The sequence below is a fragment of the Vulpes lagopus genome, chromosome 3 (assembly GCF_018345385.1).
Source record: "Vulpes lagopus strain Blue_001 chromosome 3, ASM1834538v1, whole genome shotgun sequence".
Classification (NCBI taxonomy): domain Eukaryota; kingdom Metazoa; phylum Chordata; class Mammalia; order Carnivora; family Canidae; genus Vulpes; species Vulpes lagopus.
This window is the reverse complement of record NC_054826.1, coordinates 60,372,884-60,396,978: the sequence shown is the minus strand read 5'-3', so window position 1 is coordinate 60,396,978 and position 24,095 is coordinate 60,372,884. Positions and strand designations below refer to the sequence as shown.

Genomic DNA, 24,095 nt, shown 5'->3' with positions numbered 1-24,095 from the left:
TGCGGGAGCTGCCCAAGCTTTGTGTGGGTGTGTGGGTGTGAGGTTGGCAGTGCTGCCCTTAGATCAAGGCCGAGATGACCCTGGCAGTTCTAGGAAGGGCACTGTCTTCACCCACAGCACTCAGAGGGCTCCCGGGAGTGAATTTGCTGAGGCCTTGTTCTGTCTCGGGAGCTGTGCCGGGCTCTGGGACACTTGCTAATCCAACAAGCAGTGGGAACCGGGCAGCAGCGTCCTGGGCCTTGGGGCTGCATCAGTGAGCCAGACCATTAGGGTCCCTGTCCTCAGGGAGCTTGCTTCCTAGTTGAGGAACGTGGACTAAATCAGAAAGCAAAACCAACCCCGAAACAGGAAGCGAGAGGACTTTTGCTAATAATTGCTGTGAAAACAACAAAGGAGTGTGAGATCGGTCTGTCTGGGGGTGTTTTGGTCTGTTTGGGGGGTGTTTTGGAAAGGGGGGTAAGGGAAAGGCTCTCTTGACAGGGGCTGTCTCTTTTTATCTCTCTCTTTTTTTTTCATGAGGGGGGCCATCAGTGCAGTGGGGAGATGGAAGCAGGGCACGCTGGCTGGGGACCAGGCTGGGGTCATTGTGGGTAAGTGGAGGGGCCCTGTCGCCGCACATGGGGGGACTGCCCACTGAAGCCGTGGGGAGGAAGGCTGAGGTTGAGGTGCTAGAACCTCCTCCCCTCCCCTGGATGCTCATTGATCTCAGAATGAGGCATGAGGTGGCCAGGGTGGTAGTGGTGGTGGGGTTCCCATCTCAGCACGGAGGTCCCGTGGCAGGGTAGTCACAGTGCTGAGGATAGGGTGGCCGCTCCAAGGGGTGCCATGAGGGGAAGTCTTCCTGCATGAAGCAGGGTGGGAAGTGGTTGAAGCTGTGGGGGTGTGACAGCTGATCAGGCTACAGGGACGGCTGAGGGGGTGGGATGGGCCCCCAGAAGGGTCGTGGCTGCTGCGTGTGGAGGGGTGGCTTGTGCTGGCCTCTGCCCCATGGTGGCTGCTCCTGTGGGCTGTTCCAGGGGCCCTTGAGCTAACTGTGCCAGTTGGCTGGTTGTTCCAGGGTGCATCACACTGACCGTTCCAGCCAGGGTCCTCACGCTGCTTGCCCCACCCGCTGTCATGGCTGTTGTTCCAGGGTGGGCAGTGGGGTGGTCCACCCTGATGGTATGGGTAGGGGGCCTGCTCATGAGGCAGCTGTTGGCCCCAAGGGGCAATGGGATGAGGCTGGTCAAACCACAGGGGCTTGCTAGGAGGGATCTGATTGTGGGGCCCAGAGCCCTGGGTGGCTGGCAGTGGCAGGATCCAGAGCTGCTCCAGACACGCCACACTCAGAGGAGCCAGGCATTTGGATGGGAGTCTGGGCGGTCGGTGGGGTGATGCGGGAGCATATGGGGGCCGGAGGTGGGGCAGGTGGTGGTCAGATGGCCTTGGCGTCGGCTTCCTTTTGTGGCATTTGGAGTTGCTGCCACTGCTGGGCCAGGTTATTTATTATTATTATTTTTTAAAGGTTATTGACAAACTCCTTGTACTGCGTCCTGAGGGTCTGGATCTGCTGCTGGCAGGCCAGCGCCACTGCTGGGCCCCCGGGGAGTACTCGTTGCTGAGCGTCACCTGGTATTGGCCGAGCCCCAGGCCTGGGCTCTGTGGCTGCTGGCTGATGGCGTCGTCAGAGTTCCAGAGCTGCAGGGGCTGTGCTCCTCCACAGCCAAGAAGCAGGTGCAATAGGTGGGCACCATGATGTTCCGCAGGGAGGCCAGCAGCTCCCTGGCCTGCTTGTGCTGGCTGTGAGGGAGAGACTCTCCTCGTGTCAGGACACAGGGACACAGCATGTCACCTATCAGGCAGGTGAGGGGCAGCCACAGCTCGAAGTGCACACCTTCAGCCGTGATGTGTTCTAGAGGAGGGCCGTCAACCACTCACAGTGGGTGGCGGCGGCGGCGGCGGGGGGGTGGGGGCGCACTTGGTGTTGCTAACATCCAGTTCTTCCTGGCTGAGATGCCATCTTTGGTGCATGTGTCGTTGATGAGCTCAGCAGGTGGACAACTCATTCATGTGCAGCTGGGTCTCCTCCAGGAGCTTGTGCGTCAGCTGCTTCACTGCATGGGCCACAGCAACCTGACAGGTGCCATTTGAATTGGGTCCTGCTTGGTGCAAGTGGGGCAGATCAAAGAAGACCTGGAGAAAGTTTATCTCAGGTAGAATAGGTGCAAAGGTCCTGAGGCAAGCGGGAGATTGCATTCTGGAGGAACAGAAGGGGGCTGCTAGGGCTGGAGCCCAGTGAGTCAGGGGAAGGAAGGCAGACAGTAGGTGGAACCCATCATGTAGGGCTGAATGTGGTTGGAGTTTTTGTAAATGCTACAGGAGAACTTTGGGGCAGGCCAGTCACAACATTTGCATGTTGAAGTGTTGAAAAGATAAGAAGATCCACTAATAAATAATGTAAGTGTGCAGACTGCCAAGGAGAAGTACAGGATGTCATGGCAGTGATTGTGGGGACTTGGCTCTGTCAGAGGAGGCGGCATTGGGTGGAGATCTTCAGGGGTGCATCATTCCAGCTGGAAGTGGGACAGTGTTATCTAAACCCACCCAGAAGGGATGCATCCTGTGAGGAAGGTTGGCAGGATGGTCAGAAGGCAGATCAGCAGGGCTTCCGGACCATGACAAGGAGACCTGTTGGCCCGGGGGTGCCTCTGAGGGCCAAGAGGAGGAGTGATGGGGTCAGTAGGCTCTTTAGAGGGACTGCTCTGGCTGCTGGTTGGGAACCCACAGGAGGGGGTGGGCATGGCAGCCGGGTCCCAGCTCAGGGCCCCGCCGGGAGGGTGCGTGGCTGTTGGAGAGCATCGCTATGGACAGATCACATAACTTCCTGGGATCCAGTAGGATCTGCAGGTCGGGTTGGTCTTGTGACCTTCCTAAGGAGAGAGGGGGCACCTGGGGAGGGGGAAGGAGACCTGTAGCAGATTGAAAGGGGTCCTGCCACAAAGGACAGGGAGGTCTGCCTGGAACCATAGGTTGTGATCGTTTTTGGAATAAGTGTCTTTGTAGTTGTAGTTAAGGTACAGGTAAAGGGTCTCCAGGTGGGGCCATTCTGAATCAGACTGGGCCCTAAATCTAATGACAAGTGTCCGCATAAGAGACAGAATGACCCAGAAACCCACCATGTGAAGACGGAGGCAGAGACTGGAGGGATGCGGCCACGAGCCAAGGAACGCTAGGAGCCTCCAGAAGCTGGAAGAGGCGAGGCCGAGGTGCCCTCTAGATGGCCGTGCCATCATCTTGGTTTATGACCTCTGGCTTCCAGAACTGTGGGAGATGCATCTCCTCTGGGTTAAGCCACCCAGTTCGTGGTCATTTGTTGGTCATTTGCTGTGGCAGCCCCAGGAAACGAATCCAGTGCCGCCCCTCCCCCGAGAAAGCCCAGCTGATATTGCTGCGGTGGTTACAACCCACAGCGTGGATGCCTTTGAGGAGCTGTGCTCTGTTCCCATTTGGCTGGGCTCCCCCTGCATCCCCCCCCCCCCCCCCGCCACCTATATTAGAATAAGATTGAATTTTCTAGCTTGGGTTACTAAGCTTTCAGATCTGGAAACTGTGGCCATTAATCAGCTGTCACGGGATGTCGTAAACAAGGGGCTTTAAAAACCATGTTTGCTTTTTAGGCTGATAATACTTGGAGGTGAAGCCGGGAGAGTTATACATAATGCATGCATTTTAATGGGCCGCGCACTACAGCCCTCTTTAGTCGGAATGATTCGTTTTAATGTTCAAAATAAATATCAGAGACAATTTGCCAACAAAGCTGATTTTCTCCGCCCGCCATTAACTTAATCTTTATACCTCAGCCTAATGACAGAGGGGCTGGGGGGCGGGAGGGGCTTTGTGTTACAAGTAAGTGTGGTCACGAGCTGTGGGGTGACTGACGGTGTGCCCCCGTTTGCTCAGGATAGTCCTTTGTGCCCAGTGTCCTGGAATCATTATTCTGAATTTGGATCAAGAGGCATTTGCCAATATCCAACTATTTTTGATCTGATAGCAATTTCAAGTGGTTCAATCGAAACACATACAGTGTCCCGGTTTGTCTGGTATATGATATACCCTTTACTCCGTAGGTGGGGAAGCTGAGGCCTGTAGAAGTCAAGCTCCAGGTACCCCGTGCCCCCATTTCCAGCCCGGGTGTTTTTTCGGAATGTGTCCCAATGCTACCCATCTCCTCTCAGCCTCAGCTTGTCTAGCTCCTGCCTTGTCTTGTGACTTCAGCCCCTAGAGCTTCTGGGTGCCTGTTAGAGAGGCAGATCTTGGGATGGGGGGCACACCTTGCTCCTGTCCCCTGCTTCCGGGCGTGGTGACTCCTGTGGAAGGGTCGGCAAAGCCGTCCATCACTCACCCTGGCCATGGCACCACTGTCCCCTCATTGGTCTTCATCACTCATGACATGTACATTGAGATCAGGAACACGCAACCACCACTCAGTCTTACTGGCCGAGACACAGTTGGAGTGAGCTGTGATCCCCGCCTTCTTGAAGCGTACTGAAGGTAGCATGGGAGAGAGGGTGGCTGTCCCGCTCAACACACAGTGGCTGATTCCTTCAATTCACTTATTTAAGTCTCTGTGCCATCGCAGGGGTGGTGGTGCAGGAATTCAGAAAGGCAGGAGGTCAAGCACAGGCAGGGCAGGGCAGGGCTTTGCTGAACAAAGCTGATTTTAAACCCAATTGTTACCTTGCAAAACGGGGAAGACTTGCTTCCCCCTGCAGCCCCCTGCAGTGTGTCTACTTGGGTGGGGGGGATGTGCCCGGGTCGGGGCGGGTGGGGATGGTTGCTGGAGGGCCCTGCTCTGGGAGCTGCGGCTGCTAGAGACGCCCAGGGCAGGAAGCCTGGGCCTTGCCCTGCCCACGTGTCCAGAGAGAGGCCAGGGCCTTGCCACGTCCTACTGGAGAGGCGGGTCCCTCTTCCAGACTGAGCTGCAGAAGAAAGAAGACAAACTTCAGAATCATTCATTCTTTTCCTTATTCACTTAAGAAATATGAAATCCTCAAGGGCCAGGTGTTCTGCTCAGCGTCAGGGCAAATTTACCCGGAAGTCCAGGTTTCTGGCTTTCTGGAAAAACTGTAAGATCTAGCTCACGGGCCTGCCCTGGCATCGCCTTTGCCTAGCTCAGGTCCCTGCTCTACGTAGCGTGCCTGGCCCCTACAGGCGGTTGACTCTGAGAACCTTGGCTGGTCTCTGTTTCCTGAGCCCAAACAGAGCATACAGTAGGTGCCAAAGAAGTGCTTACCGTTTGTTGAATGAAGCAGACTCTAAATGGTTTTGCAGAACCATCCTGGGCAACCACAGCTTGGCATAGGTCCGCCCTCACCCCCTCGCTGCCCCCCACCCCTCACTAAAGGAACCCACATTGGGGAGGGACCCCGATGGACCAACACCCCCCACTCAGGTATGCCAGGAGAAGTGGACACACAGCACCCTGGACGTGACCGCCTTGGCGAGAGCGTAACCTTGCCCAACCATCTGCAGGGCGACGTGGCCACATCTACCAGCATTTGAAAAGCCCATGCCCTTTGGTCTAGCTGTCCTGGGGCCACGTGCCCCAGACGCATTTGCAAAAGTGCATGGAGCTGGGAGCAAGCCCGAGTTAACACTGAATTGTGTGTAGCCGCAGCTATAGCCCACCAACATGTCCCTCAGGGGCCGAGGGTAGAAGAGGTGGTGCTTCCGTGCCAGGGAGAGGACGGAGGGGCTGTTTTTGTGCTGATACGGAGAGATTCGGAGGTGCATTTTCAGCAAAATAAAGCAAGGAGCAGAGCAATATATGCATGAACACATTTGTGTGTATAGAAAAGGTGGTCAAAAGTGTGGCCTGTGGCACAGCCCCTGGAGTGTGAGTTCCAGCTCTGCCACTCGCCGACTGTGGGACTTGGAAAGTCACTTAACCTCTCTGGGGTTAGTTTCTGTGGCTGTAAGTCGGAGCTATACGTAAAGCACGAGCAGGACTGGGGCCAGGGTAAGTCCTCATTAGCTAGTACTATTATGCTTATGTAATTTTTTTTTCCTGGTCAAACACACAAAATGTTAGCAGGGGCTAGTTTGGGTATTGAGGGTGGGGTGGGGTGTGGGAGGTAAAACTTCCTTTTTATTTCCTACCTTTATGGACAGTTCAAAATTTTTATAGAGGCATTTTTACTTTTATTTCAATATCAGTTAAGCACACACACACATACCCTACAAAGGAGGCAGCTGTTTCTGTCTGGAGTAAAGTAGGAGCTGGGAAAGTTAACTGAGGAGGTTATAAGGGATCATCCAGGGCAGCCTGGGTGGCTTAGCAGGTTTAGTGCTGCTTTTAGCCCAGGGTGTAATCCTGGAGTCCTGGGATCGAGTCCCATGTCAGGCTCCCTGCGTGGAGCCTGCTTCTCCCTTTGCCTGTGTCTCTGCCTCTTTCTGTCTCTCTCTGTGTCTCATGAATAAATAAATAAAATCTCTAAAAAAAAAAAAAGGATCATCCAGACAAAGAAAAGGGACAGGGCTGGTAACTCTGGGTAGAAGCACCAGCCTGTGCAAATGTCCTGAGGCAGGAAAGCTGATTGATAATTGAGTAGTGCGGGGTCAGATTGTAGAGCCTCAGAGGAGTGGAGGGTCCTTAGAAAGGGCTTATGTGGGCCCAGACCTTGTGCATTCAGACTCATGCATGTTCTCAGCTGATAAAGAACAGGTGATCTATATTTTTTTAGTTGGGTATGAGATTGCAACATTTCTGTTTCCCAGATTAGAAAACAGAGATGCAGAGACATGAAGAGACTTGCCCAAGGCCACACTCCACGGTAGGAGCACGGAGGACCTCTTAACTTCCGGTTTCCTCTTGGTCGGCTACATAGGACCTGCTTTGTCGGTTCTAGCACATCGTGTCTCCGTGTAAGGTTTGGGAGACTGAGGCTCCCACTTGGCCACTGGCTCTAGGAGGGCAGGTGCCTCAGTGCTCAGGACAGTTTCTGGTACATGCTAGGTATGCAGTCAATGTTAGTTGACTGCCTGAATAAGTGAGGTCGCGTGGGAAGCAAGGGACAGCTGGAGTGGGAACCCAGGTCTCTGGACCCCCAGCCTGCGCTCCACCCCCCACACCAGGGAAGCCAGACTCTTGGGGCCAGGGTGAAGCCTGAGTGTTGTCATTGGTTGAATTGTTTCCCTTCACCTCCTCCAAAAAAAAAAAAAAAAAAAAGAGCTATAGGGGAATCCTAACCCCTGGGTACCAGGCTATGTGGAAATCAGGGTCTTTGGAGATGTAATCAAATTAAGATGAAGTCATTCTGGATTGGGTGAGGCCATATTGGACTAGGATGGGCCCCAAACCCCATGCCCGGTGTCATCATAAGGCGAGAGAGATTTGAAGGCCTGGGGGGTGCACAGGGATGAATTCCACGTGAGGCTGGAGGCAGATGTCGTAGCTGCGCTGCCACAAGCCACGGAGGGCCAGGGCTTGTTGGCCACTGCCAGAGGCTAGCAGAAGCAAAGGTTCTTCCTTAGAGCCTTGGAGGGAACAAAGCCCTTGATTTCAGACTTCTGGCCTCCAGAACTATACGAGAGAACGAGAGAATAAATTTCTGTGGTTTTAAAACCACCTGGTTAGGGCAGCCCGGGTGGCTCAGTGGTTTAGCGCCGCCTTCAGCCCAGGGCGTGATCCTGGAGACCCGGGATCAAGTCCCACATCGGGCTCCCTGCATGGAGCCTGCTTCTCCCTCTGCCTGTGTCTCTGCCTCTCTCTCTATGTCTCTCATGAATAAATAAATAAAATCTTTAAAAGACAAACAAAAAACCACCTGGTTAGTGATCCTTTGTTCCAGTGTCCCGGATGCTCGTGCGGGCATTGCAGAACGACGGCACGAACCCGGAGAGCAGGGCCTGGGTCTTGTGATCTGGATCGCCCTCCCCGAGTGATGGGCTGCACGCATGTAGAGGAGGGCATCCTGGGCGCAGGCGTTGGACGTCCTGCATCGTGGGATTTCCATCCCTAGCACAGACCTCGCTCCACACTAATGGAACTGCCCCCACATGAGGCAACTGGAGGCGATTCTGGACGGTGGTGGGATCAGGGTATTTTCCTGGGGGGGCAGGGGGCAGTGGAAGAGGCCGACCCACGGGGCTGCGGGTGCGCGTCTCAGCCGAGACACAGCAGGTGTCCAGCCTCACTGGTCTGCCCTGCTTCTCAGAAACCCCTCGGGCTGCGAGCTCGTTCCTCCAGGCATCCCCGAGGGCCCTGTGGTGCCCTGTGGTACAAAGAGGTGGTCTGGCTCAGCCCTTTCACGAAGACCAGAGGAGGTGGTGCAGGGACTGGGCCACGCAGCTGGTGGCTGACGGCCAGCCAAGAGCAGAGCCTCAGACGTCGCCAGCTGGACGAATGTTCTGGTCGCCCTGCCTGCCCCAGGGCTCTGGGCCAGCCCACCTCCGCGGGACCCCTTCTTTCCCCACCAGGCCAAGAGGTGCTGGCAGGGGTGGAGCATCCAGCGGGGGATATAGCACCTCGCTTTTGCAGGGATGGGTCATCTTTCCAAACCTCTGCCTCTGGGGCCTGGGGCAGGCGACCTCCTATCTCTGAGCCTCCGCGTCCTCTTCTGTGCAATGGGGACAGTACCAGCAGCACCTGCCTGGCAGGGCTGTGGGGTTCAGGTGTGTCGCTGCCAGAAGGCAGCTTCTCAGGGCTGGGGGTCTGCTGCTGTTCCCGTCCTACTCTTGTCGCTGTGATTCCTGACCACCAGGCCACATGGCACGGAGAAGCAGGGCCTCCTGGCTGCCATGGGTCGCCTGATGCCCGAGTTCTGCCGGTTTGCCTGGGAGGGTCTCCCCCCACCTCTGAGGTGGGCTCAGCAGCCAGTTTGCAAATGGGTCATGTGTTGGGATTTCCCAAGGGGAAAGGGGGCCCCAGTGGGAGTCGGCGGTGCCCTTCTGTCCTCTGGGGGTGGCTGTGGAGAAGGGGGGCAAGCGAGTGGGGGTCATGTGGGCCCAGCAGAGCCTCCTGTTGCCCCGAGGGACCTTAATATGGTGACTGGCTTCTCTGCTTCCCTGTGTCTCACCAGGTGCTCCTTGGGGATCTCGCAGGACTGGCTGGGTCCCTTGAGTCGCCGTCCCTCAGGGGAGCTCCTGGGAGCAGGTCCAGTGGGTGGGGGGTGGAGTGAACCTCTGCTCCCTCCACAGGCCTCTCTCTACCTTCCTCGAGGAGACGCCGGGCTGGGGAAGGGCATAGCTCAGGTCATACAACGTGGGGCCGAGGAGCTGGCCTGGCAGCTGGGAGTGCCTCTGGCCACCAGCACCCCCACCCCCACCCCCACCCCACCAGCTGGCTGTGCAAGCTCAGGCATAGCACCTCACCCTTCTGAGCTTCAGTCTCCTCACTCAGAAATAAGGGGCTCGGGCTCCTGCTCCAAGGAACCATGAACATTCTCTTCCTCTTCATCAGGAAGGCGAGATGGAGTCTCTCATTCAGAGCCGTTGCCATTACCGCCACGTGTGGGTTGGCTTAGAATGCCACCTTCCTTTTGCTCTGGGAGGGCTTGCTTCAGGTGTGTCTTCTTCCTCCAGGAAGACCACCTTCCTGGCCAGGTTGGGGCTTCTCCTCTGGGTACCCATAACCCCGGGGCTCTCCTCTGTCCAAAGCACGCATCTCTGCAGGACGACCGGCTTGGGCCACGCTGGGAGCATCCTGGGCGCAGGCGTTGGACGTCCTGCATCGTGGGATTTCCATCCCTAGCACAGACCTCGCTCCACACTAGTGGAATTGCCCCGACATGAGGCAACTGGAGGCGATTCTGGATGGTGGTGGGATCAGGGTATTTTCCTGGGGGGCCAGGGGGGAGTGGAAGACCCTGCTCTCTGGCTCTGCGAGGCTCCTCCTTGAAGACTCGTTGGATGACAGAGCAGGGTGGGTGTCCAGGAGAAGGGGGACGGGCTGCTCCCCGTCTGAGTGGTGAGACTTAACTTGCGTTCCCCAGCCGGGTTGTGTCTGTGTGTCTTGCCGGAGGCCTGGGGATGCCCTGCTGTGTCCTGCTCTGTGTTCTGGGCCCAGGGGAGCGTGGCCCGCCCAGGCTGGGGCAGCAGGCACGTCCTCCCTGATCCTCCCTTTCATTCGGGCCTCTGTGAACATGCTGCCCTGCGCCCTTGGCCCTCCACGCTCAAAGCTTCACAGAAGCAGCTCAGCAGGAGCAGGAGCTGCTCTGACCCCTCTAGTCTCTTAAACTCTCGTAAAGGAGAAACACTATGACGGGACTGTCTTCTGTCAGATTTACATTTTTTTTAAATGCCAACTACTCCACGGGTTTCAAAATGAGAAACCCATGCTCCACGGTGAGGATCAAGGGCAGGGAGCGACTCGAGTGCCCACTTCTTTCCCCACTCCCTGCTCTGGGCTGAGGGCCACTGCCTGCCCAGCTGCCCAGGGACAGTAGCCACCGGGCCAGCCTGGGGGAGGCTCATGTCCCCCCTCCCCACCTGCTCTGGCTCCCCCGTAGTCCTTGTCCCACTCTCCAACTCTCCAGGCCCTGGATCCTGGGGGGCCTGCCTCCTGCCTAGCATCCCTCCCCCCTCCTAGCTCCTGACAATGTCTCTACCCACATCCTTGGAGGAGCCTTCCCTGGCCTAGCTGGGAGTATTGCTCTGCCCCACCCTCAGTGGCCATCTCTGGAGCCCCCGGTCACACAAATACAAAGACTTGGAGCCTGACGGATCTGGATGTTAAAGCTTCACTTTCTAACTGCTGTTACCTTTCGGAAATTGGGCAACTCACTAACCCTCCCTGGCCACAGGTTCCCCTTCTGGACTGTAGGGATAGAAGCATCCATCTCAGAGAGTGTCTGGGGGGAAGAGGGGATTAGCATGTGTGACTTGCCTTGTGGGGAATCCAAGGGCAGTTCTGCTCCAAGCCTGGCCTAGGACCAGCACCGTCCCCACACTATTGATTATAGAAATTGAGAAGAAGAATTAGAAACTTGCACAGCATTGTGGCATTACCCTGACATTTTAACTGGTTTTATAAAAGTATCTTTAACAGACTAGAAAATGAATTAATTGGAAATGAAAAATGTGGTGTTTTCACACTGAGAGTTTGAGAAGTTTTGTCTCAGAATGGAAGAAATCTCAAGAAACAATGTCTATTTTTATTTATTTGTTTGTCCATTCATCCTTCCATCCCTCCATCCTTCTGTCCATGCATGCATCCATTCACCCTTGCAACTATCTATCCATCCATCCATCCATCCATCCATCCATCCATCCATCCATCCATCATGAATTAAGCCCTTGCTATGATGATCAGAAGAGGTAAATTGGCTCCTGGCTATGACTCCTCATTTATTGAATCTCTTTAGGGCAAGAGAGAGAGGTGGATATATCCCCTGAATTCCTTCAAGGGGTAGGTAGAGGCAAGTTTGCTTAACAAAGCTCAGGTGATTAGACTCACATTATCTTTTATTTGGGGGTGAGTGGGGTGGGCCAGGAGAAGCCCCCACCTCAATTCCTATCACTTGGCCTGGCTTGGCATTTGCCTTCTTTTGTGATAGGAAAACCTGGGTAGGACTTAACTTTAAAGTCTGTCCTTCATCTTCTCAAAAGTCAAAGTCAGGAGTTTGCTCCCTCCCCCTCACCAGCACCCCCCAGCCTAATTTCCTTTTATTATGGAAACTGGGAAAATGACAAGTAATTGCTTGAAGATGCTAGAAAGATTGCATTTTGTTTTGTAACTATCAGCTTGAAAATAATGTTTAAGAGATTATGAATGGGTGATTAACTATTTTTTCCATTACTTCCCTCTCGAAATCAAAACCACAACAATTGTGATATGCACAGTAAAATGGAGGCCCTGGTCTCTAAAACCAGGCGAGACAAGGAGCAGGGGTCCCTTCTGGGGAGAAATCTTAGCTCTCAGGCCTTGGAGAAGACTGGGCCGGGCGAGGTGCTGCACAGAGACAGACCTGGTCTCCTCATGCCAGCTTCTCTGCATCGCCCCCTCCCTCCTCATTCCTTAGATCAACAGCAGTGATGGGGTCTGCAGTCAAATTTGCTATTTACTGCCTTTCCTGAGTCAGTTTGTTTTGGGTGAAAACAGTCTCTGATGTGGCTCTATTGCGCCATTTCAGCGGGTGTTTATCATTTAAAAGGAACAATTTTAATACCTACATTTGCCTTACAGTATGAGCCATAAATGTGATTTAGACTTCCCTTTATAATAGACTCTCACAAGCGGTTGCCTAGACTCCAGAAAACCATTCCTCCAAGTGGTGGCCATGAAAACGAACAGGCTTTTTCCTTCTTTTACGAAAGTTTCCCTTTTTAATACCTCTCGAAATTATTGAACGAAAGCTGGGTAAATGGGCTGATTTGTGCATCTTCCTTGCTGGAAATCTGGAGCTCCGGCAGTGCCCTGGGAGAAAGCGCTTCTGTGGTGGGGCTGCTGCACTGGTGTCCGGGGGCCGTTTGTGCTCCCCTCTGCGTCTTGCCTTCTGGGCCCAGGCTTCCCTGTCTGCAGCAGATTGGTGGTGTTGACGATAATACGGATCCCTTACATCAGTGCCACTAAGAGTGAGGTTTGTGGGCTGACGGCATCGGTGCACCTGAGAGCTTGCTAGAAATGCAGATTCCCTGGCTCCGTCCAGACATACTGACTTGGAATCTCTGGGGGGGGGGGGGGTGAGGGCCCAGCACTCTGTTTTACTAGCCCTTCCAGATGGTTCTGATGTGTGCCGAAGTTTGAGAAGCTCTGTCTCCTCAGGAGCGGAGCCCAGGGCCCCCCTCTCATGCTCAGGGTAAGCCGCTAAAACAATTCATGGGCTCCCCTTAGCCCAACGGAGATGTACCAGAAGCTGAAGGTCCACCGTGTGCTTAGGACCCAAATTGGATTAAGGCAAAAATAGCAAGTGTAGTCTTGGACACCACAAACCAACGGGGAATGTTGACAGACTGGGGTATGTGTCCTGAGATGACAAGGAGGATGGTGACAAGTGTTGAACTGAGATGTTGTCCTGTTCCTTCAGAAGGACCCACTAGATACCCACTGGTGTCTGAGACCCTCTGGCACACGGCACCACCTTGGGTGTGGGCATGAGCATGTGCGGCCTAGGGAGAAGGAGAAGCTGCATGGGAGCAGCAGAGACCTGGGGACCATCTTCCCGTTACTGGAGGGCTGGACCGTGGAGACTGGAGTTGACATTTCCGCAGTTTCAGAGCTGTCCCCACCTGACCCCCGGGGGGAAGAAGGCATGTGGGAGAGCGAGAGCTCCTTCCCCGGAGGCATCATGCAGGCGCAAGTGGAGGACAGAGATCCTGCTTGCCATCCAGGGTGCTCCTCCACCCGGAGGGGTCCCTTTCCATCCCAGTATTCCAGGACTTGTGCCTTTTGTTGCAGCTACAGCTGACCTTTCTGTGGCCCTCCTTCTGCAGTGTGGGAAGACCATAACCTTGCGACTGAGGAAAGCCCTCCTGCATGGAGATGCTACTTCCTGCTGAGAAATGCCTCCATTTGGGGGAAAAATGGGATTAATTTTTAGCGGAAACAGCAGTGGCTGATCGCGCAGTTTTCAAATTGTTGACTATGATATTAAGTAAAAGGCAGACTCCTGTCCAATGGATGTTATTAAAATTAACTGTTTTAGCACTACATTTAGAATCAAAACCAATCTGTCACTCCTAAATTGGTTTCTTTCAACTGCTATTTGCGGGTAAAATGAACAGTTTTAACAATTACATCTCCAGTGCAAATCATAAACTTGATTTACAGGAAAACACTTAATTTACTGCATTTGACTATGCACCGGAGCTGCCAATTATCTGACTGTAAATTTCCCTGCTTGGTTATTTGCTTCTTAAACAGCAGCCTTGGTGCCCTTGCCTCACTCACCTGTGGGCCCAAGGCTCTCGACCTGGTGCCGTCCATCCTGATTTGGGGTTTTGTCTGTGATGAGCTAGGTGCATCGCAGGAGACAGGGCCCTACACAGAGCAGGGTCTCTGAGGACCCCCTGTTCTGTGCTCTGTTTCATGTTATAAAATCCTGAGCGGGGTATCGCCACTATTTAATGCAATCCAGGCTAGGCATTACAGAGGGGACATCACTGTGTGTTTGAATGAGGAACTGTAGGTGTGCAGTGGTGGCTGCATCTCCCACAGTTCCTGCCCTCAACGAGTTCACAGTCTAACAGGAAAGATGTGTGCTGGATGACACCTCTTTGTAATATAATAAATCATCCCCTTAATTGTTGGCTGTTAATGAGCTAAAGTGCTGGGACCCACTGAGTGGCAATAATTCTGCTCTGTGGCCTTGAGGTAGGGAAGATTACATGCAGGAGCTTTGTTGAGGTTCCATTTGAACTGAGTCTGGAAGATAAACAGCGGTTTTGTAGGTAGAGGAGAGGGCATCCCAGGTCCAGGGAATAGCATCGGCCAGCTCCTGTTGAGGTGGAAGACCAGGGTGCTTTCAGGGAGGGGCTGTGTGGTCTGGCTGAACAGGAGGGGAAGGGGCAGCAAAAGTGCGTGGGTGACATGACACTTTGGAAAAGTAGGTTGGAGCCAGGACTCACCTTTCAAGGCGTTTAGAGTCTCTCTGGTTCCCAGGTGAATCCCTTTTCTAGCTAAGCACGTGGAAGTCCGCAGCCCTGAAGCAATTCTTGTGAAGTCGGGAGGGATTCTGAATGTCGAGAAGTTATAGGATGGAGGAGGGTTTCCTGGTATTTTGAGAAGTCAGGAAGCATATGCAAACCACATGCAAATTAGATGCCAGCCAGCACCTGCTCTGTGCTGTGCTTCGGAGGCTTTCTGCTGCAGGCAAGGTCCTGTGTGTCTTAACAAAGGTGAGAGAGACGTCTCCTGGTAGCCTGGGCTGAGCTGCGGGGACACGTATGAGGCCGCTTAACAGGAAAACTGCCCTGAGACTCCCCACCAGGGGCCTTTCTGTTGGAGGGAGTGTCCCACCAGGAGAGGGAAAAGCACATAGGGCCTCAAAAGGTAGGAGGAAGCCCCCCAAGATTGCCACCTGCGGGGATCCCAGGCCTTAGGATTTGGAGGATTTGAGCGGGTTGGGATTCTCATCCCTCCTGCACACCCTTCCTCTGTGCAGTGTCCCCTCAGGAAGGGCCCAGTGGGACTTAGCCTCATCCAGAACTAATGTCCTAATGTTTGAGGCTCTGTGGTTTTCTGCTGATGGTTCAGCTCTGACCCCACTTAAGCCCCAGAGCGGTGATTACTGACTTGGTGGTGGTGAGGCTAAGTCTCCTCACAGGGGACTTGGGGCTCAGCTGCCTGCCCCACTACCCCTGAGCTGTGCTGGGGAACTGCCATGGGGGCGGTCCTGGACCCACTGAGCACGATGGGTCGGAGCTGGGGGCATGACTCCAGAGCACTGTCTATCCAAAGGTCTGTGTTTCCTTAGGGGTTGTCTTTGCCTTATACAACGTGGGGGATGGAGGTCAGTGCCTGGCCCCGGGAAGCTTCCAGAAGGCTGACTCTTCCCGCAGTGCTGTGTGACCTTGGACAAGTCCCTTCAACAGTGTTCCTTGTACCTCGGAACCAGCCCAGATGTTCCATGTGAGAAGCCCTCCCTGTTGAGGGTCATCCCATCCCGACCCAAGGGCTGCTGGACAAGCATTTTGGAGGGCTGGGGGAGGCATGGGCATCCCAGCCTCCAGAGCAAGAGCGCAGCCGCAGGTCTCTGCTGTCCTCTAGAGGGGGGATGGCCAGGGCTCGTGGCGAGGACCCGAGGGGCCCCAGGGGGTGGCTCACAGCTTGCTCTGCACGTCCTGGTGGCCCGCCCCTCTGTCTCCTTCTTCAGGTGTCCCTGTCCCTGTCTCTCTGTCTCTCCCCGACCCCCTCCCTATCTGTTTTCCTGGCGTGGCATGCCCAACTCGTCCTCCAGGTCTGGTTCTTTCTGTGCTCAGTGTCTTGAATTGTCTGTGCCCTGGGTCCTCCTCCCTGGGCTCCTGCCTGCCTTGTCTGGCTCCCTGCGGGGCTGCTCTCCCTCCATCTTCCTCTCCTTGTCTGGGGCTGGGAGTCTGCTTCTGTCTCGCCTTCTCCAGGTTCCTCTCTGCCTCAGCACCTCCTCTTTCCCCATCTGCATTCACTCCCCACCCTCCTCTCCCCAGCTCCCCCCACGCAGCTCCCTGCAGCCCTGAGCACCTTGGGGGAAACTGAGGAAGGGTCTCCTCTGAGGGCAGGAAGGGCACGAGGGGACAGGGCCGGGAGTAGCCGGCCTTCAGCAGGTGGCACTGTTGGGCGACTTTTGCTTGTGAAACCTTTTAATACTGAAAAAACACACTGAATCTATTGGCATTTGAGAGGCTTCTTTCTTCCTTTTTTTTTTTTTTTTTAAATAAAAATAATGACTCTCATTTCCCGGGCATCATTAAACAAGGTGCAGTGTGTGTGTGTGTGTGTGTGTGTGTGTGTGTGTGTTATGAGGATGTATGAATGCAGATCTCTGCACATGAGTCTGTGAGGCCAGCAGTATAGGTGTGTGTGTGTGTGTGTGTGTGTGTGTGTGTGTGTGTGAGCACATGCCACGGCCATGAGTGCCTGTGTCTATGTGTAAGAACGATGTAACATGTGCCTGGGGGAGTGTTTGCGTGCCACCGGGTGAACGTGGGGTTTCAGCTACGGACCAGTGTGTACCAGAGTCAGGTGTGCCTATGCCTGTGCACCTGTCAGTCCCGGACCCGCCGGTCTGTGCCTCTGCAAGTGTGTAACTGCATGTTTGTTGAACGTGTAGAGGTAGGTTGTTGGGGGAGCACAGCGTAATGTAGTTGTGTGTTCATGCGTGCTCGTGGGCAGCAGCTTGGTACAGTGGACAAGAGGGAGCGCCTGGGAATCAGGGCCTCCAGGTTTATATTCTGTGTGACTTTACGGCCATGTGATTTTGCCCTCGTCACTCACCATCCCTGAGCCTCAGATTCTTCACCTGAAAAGTGAGCCGATGGCGCTGTCTTCCTCTCTGGGTGGCCGGGAGGATGACACAGGATCATCCATGTCTAGGGCCCGTCGTGGGCCAGGGCACAGTGGGCCCAGGAGGCACAGAGCCCCGAGGCGCCGGCGGGAGGGCTGCTAGGGTGCAGCTCCTGGGTCTCTGGGAGCCAGGGGCTTGCAGCGGCTCTCTTCCCGGGGCCCTGGGGCCTTGGGGCCGGGCCGGGCGCATCCTGGGGACCTCGGACGTCTGAGCGGCACATGGTGTAGCTCTGCTGCACAGCCCGGGCTGCAGTGAGCCCCGCGGTGGAAGTGGAGCAGCAGGACGGGCAGAGGCCGGGAGGGACCTCAGAGGGTAGCGCTGGGGCTCCTCACCGAGCAGCAGGGACTCTTGGCCAGCATGTGAGGGCACTAACCCAGGCTGACCCCTGGCTGGGGCCCAAGGCAGAGCAGAAGGGAGCCGGGCACCTCAGCTATTCGTAGCCCTGATGCCCGTGCCTTGAGAGAGGCGGGAGCCAGGCATCTGTTCTGACCCTGTAGGTGCGTGATAATCATGCCCCAGTGCAGGAGCTGCACTGATGTGTTCCTGTGGCTTCAGGCCTGTCGGCCGACTGGGCTCTACTGGGTGGGCCACGCTTGGGGGCTCATGCTGCGAGCTGGGCTGGGAGTCACCCAACGGATGGCCACCGGCCTCCTGTGCCTGGCCCCTCAGGGTCCTCTGTCTGGGCAGTGTCTCCTCCCCTGGGGCCCTCCCGGCACGGTGGGCTCAGGCTGGTTGCACTTGCCAAGTGGCAGCTGGCTCCCAGGACACAGAAAGTGGGGTGACTGGACTAGTTAGGGGCCGGGCCACACCTGGAGCTGGGGGTGCTGGTTTGCCACGTTCTGTTGGACGGAGCAGTCAGGGGCCCACCCACAGGCAGGAAGGGAGCAGAACACAAGCCCCTGCCTCATGGAGGAGAGCAGGTCATGTCAGGGAGCCTGGGGTGGGGATGGTGGAGCCGGCATCGTTGAAAGTGCACCTGCCGCAGCATCCTAATCACATGGGAAGACGACCAGCCAGGTCCATGGTCGAGAGCAGTTCTTTTCTACCATTTTTGATCCTTGCAACCTCTTCTTCGGCAGGCCTCTCCTGGCTTCTCCGCTGGCTGTGCTGCCTTGGGCAGCTTCCTTGACTTCTCTGTCAGTTTGCATGTGTGAAATGGGATGGTCGTTGCAGAGCTTCCCCCCAAGGAGTCGTTAAGCATGAAGAACGTGGCCTGGCATGCATGCACGTGGGAAGACCTCAGATGTGTCATTGTCGTCATCCTTCTCGTCCCCTCACCGATGAGGACACAGGCTCAGAGGCATGAAGAGACTCATCCAGGGCCACGCAGTTTGGAGGTGACAGAGCCAGGCCTGGAGCACCTGCATGCTCCCTCTCAGGTCCGCACTCGGTTCCCCTGGAGGCTCTGTGTTGTCAGGAGAAGGGGCCGAGGGGCTGGGGAGGCGGAAATGATGCAAGGATGAGAGGTTACGCGGTCGCCGCATCTCTGCATCTCAGTTCTATGGCTGGGACTCCCGGCCTCTTTTTGCTCTCCGCTGGCTTCATCCGTGGGCTTTCTGTTCCAGTGGTACCGCTCTGACTCCTGCTCCTGTTCCTGCTCCTGCGGGAGCTCCAGACACCTCCCGGCTGCCCTGCGAGGGCTGCCACCCCATTCTGCAGGAGAGGAAACTGAGGCTCAGGGGAGGTCACCTAGCCCGTCGAACTCCCAGAGGGCGGTGTGGCTGCCATGGTTTCTCCCCTGGTGCTGCCCACCCCCTGCTGGGTCTACACACCCCACACATCATACCTTCTCTTTCACAAAATCACTTTTCAACATGCCTCCCCCACCCCCACCCCTCTGCCATTTGGAATACTCTTCAAGAAACGTAGCCTCAGGAGTGAAGTCCCAATCTCTGCTCTTGTCGTTCGAAGCTAGGGCTTCATTGTGGGATCTCAATCCCATTTTCAGGTTTATCTCCTTTGAATCCCAGAGAGTCCTTCTCCTTAGCATTCTCGGGGGTCCACAGACCGGTGGCCTCAGGCCTTCCTGCTTCTGCACTTAGTCCTCTGTGGAGACTCCCCCAACACCCCCCTGCCCTGGGCATGCTCTGATGGCCACGCCTCCCCTCTGCCAGTGGGTTAGATGCAGTGTTAGCTGCCTCTTTGTGCACCTGTCTGGAGCCCTGAACTAAACAGATGCTCTTCAAGGGCCCAAGTGTCCTCAAGGTCCCCTGATCCTCCCCTGGGCTGGGCGTGGGTGCATGCATGGCCCGTGGGTCCTCACGTCTGGACAGGGCACCAGGGATGGTTGAGTGGGGGGAAGGCCCTTTTGTACCTTGTGACCAGCGGGGTGGCTGGAGTGACCCCTAGGTCGGGGGGGGGGACCCCGGCGTGGAGGAGAGTAGACGACACCACTGCTCCATGCCTCTGCCCCTGTGTTCACTTTGATTCAGACCTGGAACCAGTACTTCTCTCTTAACTCCCTCTGGGGGGCAGGGGGGCAGGGGGAAACAGTGGGAGCTGGCCTCCGTGGGAGCAGCAGAGATCCCAGCCGGGCTCGGGAAATATTTTTCCACTAAGTGAAGCATGTGGGCCGTTTGACAGATGCGATTTCAGGAACTGCCTTAGATCGAAGGGTCTTCTCTGCCATTCCAAAGGACTTCTAGGGGTGACTGTGTTCCTCCCAGGCGGTGGAAGAGACAATCTCTTTGGGAATTTTCCATCCCTGATTTCTGGGCTGCCTGGGGCCCTAGGCAGGAGATGAAGTCATGGGCCACGGACTGAGGGTGGGCGAGGAGAGCTCCCCAGAGCCAGGGCGTGTCCTGCCCAGGTGAAGGGAGGCTGCTGGGCCCAGCCAGCTCCAATGGCCGTGGGAGCCACCCAGGCCTCCCCCACCCCAACTCACACGCCACAGTTATTTTTAGCACCGGGATGTGCAGAACATGCTACGGAGAAATAGAGTGGAAAATCTGACACTCAGAGCCCTGCTTTGAGGGCGACACAGCTCCTCCAGCCCGGTGCCGCTCACGTGCCTCATTTGCCCCTTTCACGTTTCCGCGTGCAGCCTGACTTTGAATTCCAGTGGGGCCCCGGAGCTGACCCAGAGCATCCCTGCCAGGGCCTAGGGTACTGGGACTCGGCCGGTGGGGGTGACTTCTGCTCAGACTCCTCCTTCTGTGAGCTGCACACAAGCAGGGAGTTCGACACAAGACACGCCCGACTATCATCTCCCGGGCCTCCCAGCTGCAGGTGAAGGTGGTTTGGATTCTAGAATTCCTGTCGGCAGAGGACGACACAGGCCCAGAGAGGGTGTGCGTGTGTGGCTCGAGGTTGCACAGAGAATCACAGAGATGATCAGGAAAGCCAGCACCTCGGTCCTCGGATGGCCCCACCCAGGATGCAACGTCTAGGATGCCTGGAGTGGGAACCTCGAGTGGCTTGGGAGGGATTCGAGGAAAGAAACGGCAGGCGCAGACCCTCCTGGGAGGCGGAGGGGGGACAGCTTCCTATGGGGAGGGGGAAGGGGGCGGTGCAGCGGGCACTTAATTAAATGTTACTTCAGGTTTTCTTTCTCTTATTACAAAAACGTGCATGCTCTTTGTAGAAAATTTAAAAAATGCAGATAAGCGAACAGAAGAAAATTAAAAACACCCCTAATCCCAGCCCTCAGAGATAAATCCTGTAAATATTTTGGTGTTTTGGTGGCTATACGGCTAGGCTCTCCCTTTTCCTTCTTTTAACGCATTTTCATTTATTTTTAATTGCACACCAGGCACAGGGGAAGGCATTCTTGTCGGCAGGAGACAGACCTCGCTACGGTCCTGCGGGCCTCTTCTGCCGGCAGAGCCCCGGCTGCGGCTGTGACGTGCACCCCTCTTGATCCGAGGGCACACATGCATTTATATCTGTGCACGTGGGGATCCATGGTTGTATTGTTAGTGTGTTCGGATGTGTTTTTCTTCATCAGAAACGGTATCACACAGTATGTATTGTTCCATCCTTGGGTTTTCTCACCTATTAGTCTTGGGGTTTTCTCCACGTTGGTACTGATAGCTGTACATCGTTCGTTCTTACTGCCGGGTGGTATTCCTGAGTGTGGATCTATCAGCGTTTATTTAGCCATTCCCCATGTGATGGGCTTTTAGATTGCTTCTGGATTTGCTTTTTTTTTTTTTTGTGCAGCAGTATCATAGTGCTGCCTTCAGTGACCCCGGACAGGCCTCTCCTGGGGTGATGGGGTGAGGACACTTTTCCCAGAGGAAAGCTGGTCAGTTTCTTTTCGCACACATTAAGAACATGGGGGCATTTTGCACCCATGACCCTGGGAACCTGCCTCTCCATTTCCCCATGTTCCTAAGGACACCACTGTGACGGCATTTCCCCGGCTCTGTTCTGGAAGGCACCGATGTCTCCAGAGCCACTAACGGGTGTGCCTCGGGAGGACAAAACCAGGGCAGGTGTACAGTCAAGGGCTTGGGGACTCACCCAGTGCACATCAGTACATCAATGGGCATCCCGAAGTGAAGAAATAAGCTTGTCTTCCTTGAGCCAGGCTTTTTCTAGTTTAGATGAAACACAGAAGTGACAGTGCTGCCCCTGCCTGCGTGCCTGTGGCCCTGCCCCTTTAGCCCACTGCTGCTGCCCATCCCACCTGTTGGCACCTGCGTTTTGTTTCTCGGGGGCTCTCACTGCAGGAGGCTGGTGGCAGACTGGAGGTGCCTGGGGGTCAACACTGGCGTCTCCGGCCTCCCACAGCCCTCGGTCGAGGACCGAAGCAAGCTGGTACTTAGGTACCCTGGCTGCCTCCCCCAAGGGCAGGTGTTACACCTACCCCGGAATTTACCCAGAGGAATCAGCCTCCCATCACCTCCCTCGGTAGCTGGTTTGAAAACTCAGCCAATACTGGCTGCCTTCCCGCGTGGCCTCCCCACTCGCCTGCTTCACCTTCTGCGCCTTTGCATACACCTGCATCTGAGTCCTGAGCCTGCTCCAGGGAGAACCTCAGCCAAGGCTCCGATCCATGATTACTTCTCAGTGGCTTCACAAGAAGGTCCTGAGTATTTCTTTCAACCGATCCTGCATTGTTGGACATTGAAGGTTGCTTGCAATCCTTTGCTGACACAAACAGTCCTGTGGTGGGCATCCCGAGTGCTCAAGGCCTGTACACATTCCCGATTATTTCCTTAGGGACTATTCCTAGGCACAAATCTGCCGTTTCAAAGGGCCTGCACTTTTTTTTTTTAAGGCTTTCATAAATATTCGCGGCATGTGCATCCTCCCCTTCTCGTTTTCCGCCACCACCTTCCCGCTGGCCCTTCCGGGCACAGAGTGGTCGGCCGTGGGTGTGCTCTGGTGATCCTGAGGCAGAGTGAGGCTCTCTTGGAGGGTCTGGGAAGGACAAACCAAAGGAAATGCCTGGCAGGATCTGGAAGATGACTGGATCTGCCCCTGGGAGTTCACAGAGAGGGGTCTGGAGCTTGGTCGTTAGGGGTGCTTCTCCCCAGGCTTGCATTCCAAACCCTCCTGCGAGGCCTGTATGAACTCTTACCTTTTCCAGGAAGCCTGCCTTGATTTTTCCGGCCCTTGTGAGCCTCTTCTCAAGGCTTCCCATGATTCAGGACTAATTCTGTAGGGTCTATGCCATCTCTGTGGATAGGAATTCTGTCTATAGGAGTCGACATCATACACAGGACAGATTTACATACTCTGGGTTTAATACATGCTCATGGTGAGAGCTCTGGCTTGGGAGCCAGGGAACCTAGATGTGCTGCTGAGCTATGTGGGGACCTGTGGGGCTCGGGGCAAAGACCCTGAGATGGTGTTGAGTGGAAATCAGCAAAACGTGGGCCCACTCTCTACCTTCCCAGCCTCCTGTTTGGCCCCCTTTCCCAGGAGTCTCTGTGCCAGGAGCCCCAGAAGCTGCGCGGTCTGCATTTTGCACGGGGCTGTGAATATCAGCGTGCTTTACTTCTTATCCTTTGCAGGTGCAGGTTTCCGGAGACAAATATACCCTCCATTCCCAGCCCCTCGATCTGTCTAAACACAATTTGACATGCGTTGCTATTAGCTTAGCACCTTATCAAATAATGCGGCCTGATCGAGATAAAAGGTTTTACAACCCTTGCTGCCTTTGTTTCTGCCTGCATTCACCCGCCGAGACAGCTAATAATTACCACCAAAGACAAAGAGAAATCTATACGCTCAGCGTTGAGGTTCCCGTGTGCATGTTAAGCAGCAGCCTGAGGACAGAGCACGGGGAGGAGGCAGCCCCAAATGCAGCCCAGGCAGGCCCAGGCTGGGCCTTGCTCCTCGCCCGAGAAAGCAGCCCGCATGGATTCTGGGGCCTCAGGCCCCACGGGTTGCTGACGTGACCCTCTGATGTTGGGGGTGGAGAGAGAGGTGGCAGGCAGGCTCCAGAGCCCTGCCGTGGACACGGAAAGGCCTAGTTAGGTAAGCCGAGGGTGATGCTGGGAGTGAAGTGAAGGGAGAGGCAGGGGGCGCTGGTGTAGAGGGCACGGCCCCCCTCGGGATGCTGGGGACCTGGGTGTCTGTGCTGACTCCCCTATAGGGTCACGCTGGGAGCTTGGTTCTAGACCTCTTTGGGCCTCAGTCTCTGCATCTGTGAACTGGACTCCTAAGGCAGTGTGCAGGCCATCTGGAGACCTGGGTTCTAGAGCTCGGCTGCAGATAGGCTGCTCCGTGCTGTTTGGAGTCTCAGTTTCCCCACCTGGGATATAGGATTCTGATTGGGGTGATGGCTACAGGCGTTTTGGGGCTCTGTCCCAGGCATTGGATGACTCAGCTGGTATCTCCCTAGACATCTGTTCCATGACTAGGCCTATGTGGAACCCTGACTGTGGGATGAAGAAGGAGGAGACGTAGCCTCTGAACCTTTTCCAGGAAGACAGTTTGCATCCCAGAACCAACAAACACAGAAAGTGAAATGAGAGCTGAGGGTGGTGGTTGGGGGGGAGGGGGGCAGGGTCATCACTGCAAACTCAAGCTGTCTGAGAAGGCTTCCTGGAAGAAGACGGCATGAGTGGTGCCAAGGCAGATTGGGTGGGGCCCTGAATGGGGCTGCATGCAGCAAAAGCAATGCTACAGACTAAATGTTTGTATCTCCCCAAAATTCTTATGTTGCATCGTCCTCCCCAGTGT

At 55.3% G+C, this 24,095-nt stretch overlaps 1 pseudogene; it reads right to left on the bottom strand.

Annotated features, from left to right (window-relative positions):
* Positions 1–58: 58 nt before the first annotated feature.
* On the bottom strand, positions 59–20,998 carry LOC121487007 (annotated as a pseudogene).
* Positions 20,999–24,095: the final 3,097 nt, after the last annotated feature.